A 2,854-nucleotide genomic window follows, 5' to 3' on the forward strand; every position below is an offset into this window, starting at 1 on the left:
GTCCGCATTACTGTTTATTTATTGAGCACATGTATGTTTATGGGTGCATTGCTGTTCTTTTTGTTTGCTACAATCTGTGCCTCCCTCGAGGCTTGTGTGCATCTCCTGGTGTATCTCCTGCTCTTCCTGTTTCATGTTTGCTCTTTGGTTTGACTTGTATCAGGGGTGGAGGTCAAAGTCCATGGTCTAGCAGATGCAGTGATTAGTAGAAGGGTAACCATTGGATAATATTTGCGCCCAACCCCGAAAGGCCTTCAATGCCACTTCACCGAGAAGGCTTGAACAAATGTTGGAGAGCCTTAATGTAGAGCTAGTGTCATGTTATGTTATGTTATTGCTTTCTTTATAGCACAATCATTTTCTATGGCCCCTCAGTACTGTTGAGTATTACTAGTCTGGAGATGGATTATTCCAGAATGGATGGTGCACTGCTGGGTGACTGGCTTTCATAACACTCAGCTTCAACCTGTGTCAGTGTGTTCGTACCTCTTGTCAAACTGCACTGACTGATGCTGAGAAGGGTTATGTAGTGTGTTTGTCATAGTGCCATCTCCTAAGGGTTAATTAGCAGTGATGTTTGTTTGATCTCATTCGTCATTCGTTACCTGTACCCTTGATGGCTAACATCTGGTTACGGGCTAGCATTCTATTTAGCAGGTAGGTCCTCTTGCCAGTCTCCAATGCCTGTTGGTGTCCTTCAATGAGGCTGCTTGTGTGTCATGTCAATCGTTGGGGTTGAGCGTCTGGGCGTTCCCGTGTTCATAAATCCCTTGCTTCTATTCTGACTGATTTTGTTTGGGATTGAGTTTGTGTGTGCGCTTCCTCCAAGCAGCAAGAAACAGAATGTGTGATGCCTCTCTCTAAAGAAGCTTCCCAGATATTTTGGTGATGTACAATGTGCTTGGTAAGCAATGCTCGGAACTTACTGAATGATAGGTGACAGAATGCTTGTTACTGCAACACGCTTATTAAAACGTGAATTGCAAATCAGTCTTGCTTTGCCAATGCTTGTTGTTTGCTATTATTGGCTTTGCCAGTGCATGTACAATTGCGCTAGCATTGGTGAAGACAGTAGCAGCTGTTACCTCTCTTGGTATGGGCTTTTCTAAAATTCTATGGTGGCCTCCACGTATAGAGATAACTTGGTGGCCATCTTCGAATTATAGAATATAACATTCAACAGTCATTATTTTCAATAGTCCCAAAATTGCTGTTACGTTGCATGTTAATTCAACTCTGGGCCATCTTGGAAATATAAAATAACCTTTGAAGAGGGCCAAACATTGGGCCATATTTACAGGGCCCCTGCGTCACCGGAGCAAGTGCAGTACCATATCAACAAGGCCACGTAAAGCCACCCTGTGTGGCTTTTCATGGCCTTGAAGATAAGGCGTGAGACAACGCAGCACATGTCGCTGCATTAGTGAGGCGTGCCATGGGTGTTACAGTGGGTGTTTCAAAGTAACACCCATGGCATTTGACACATTCCCAGATTTACGAGAAATCGTAAACCTGGGAATGCGTCAAACGTCTGCACCTCCCCAGGGGAGGCGTAAGGGAGGTGCAACGGGGAGAAACAACATTATTTCTCCCTGTTTTTTTTTCTTTCTATGTGTGCTGTATTCTGCAGCACACACAAGAAGAAACACCTCTTGTGATTGTTTTTGTGCAGGAAGGTGTCCCTTCCTGCACAAAAACAATCTTCCCTACAACGCAGACACCCTTGCACTATGGTGAAAGAGTGCCTGCATTGGCACATGGCAGCCATTTGTGCACCAGCACAGGGGGAGAGGACAGAACTGCACTGTATCTTGTAGATAGGGCGCATTTCTGCCCTTTCCCGGTGGTGTAGGGCAGCGCACAAGGGACTAGTTGCGCCGCTGTTCTTCAGGGGCCTTGTAAATATGGCCCATTCTTTTCTACAAGACTGTCTTAAAAGTGTAGAAAATGCCTTTCCAAGATAGCCTGTACTGCTCCTGACTTTGCCAATGATGGCTTAATTTTACAAGCACTGTCAAAGCCAATAGCGGTGAGGGGGGCGAGACTAGGAAAGGAAAGGATACACAGCGAGCTGCAGCAGTGCTGATTAATGGAGGGTGAATGAGCTAGGAATGTTGGAGAAGTGGGTGGGTCAGGGGACAAAGGCCCACATTTATACTTTTTGACGCAAACCAGCGCCGGCGCTGGTTTGCGTCAAAATGTTTCCCGCCGGCTAACGCCATTCCTATGCGCCATGAGGGTGCCTTATTTAAGGAAGGACGTTAGCCAGTGCTGCGGACTGGTCAGAGTAAAAAAAAAAGACTCAAACCAGGCAGTGCTGGCGTAGGGGAAAATGGGGGTTGTGCGTCAAAAAATGGTGCAAGTCAGGTTTGAGGCAAAAATCATGCCTCAAACCGGACTTGCGCCATTTTTTTAACGCACAACCCCTATTGAAATTACTCATGTCTTAGCAAAGACAGGATTCATGCCCCCTTGCCCAATGGCCATGCCCAGGGGACTTCTGTCCCCTGGGCATGGCCATTGGGCACAGTGGCATGTAGGGGGGCCCAAATTAGCCCCCCATGCCACTTTAAAAAAATAATAAAAAATGCTTACCTCAACTTACCTGTACTTACTTGGGATGGGTCCCCTCATCAATGGGTGTCCTCCATGTGTGGGCGAGGGTGTCCCTGGGGGCATGGAAGGGCACCTCTGGACTGCTTCCATGGTCTGAGACCATGGAAGTGAGCCCACAGGTCCCTTAACGCCTGCCCTCACCCAGGCGTTAAAAAATGGCGCACATCAGGCTGTGCACCGTTTATAAGGCCCGCCCCCTCCTATGCGTCACAATGACGCAGGAGTATAAATAAGGCGC

This window comes from Pleurodeles waltl, chromosome 6, assembly GCF_031143425.1.
Source record: "Pleurodeles waltl isolate 20211129_DDA chromosome 6, aPleWal1.hap1.20221129, whole genome shotgun sequence".
NCBI lineage: Eukaryota > Metazoa > Chordata > Amphibia > Caudata > Salamandridae > Pleurodeles > Pleurodeles waltl.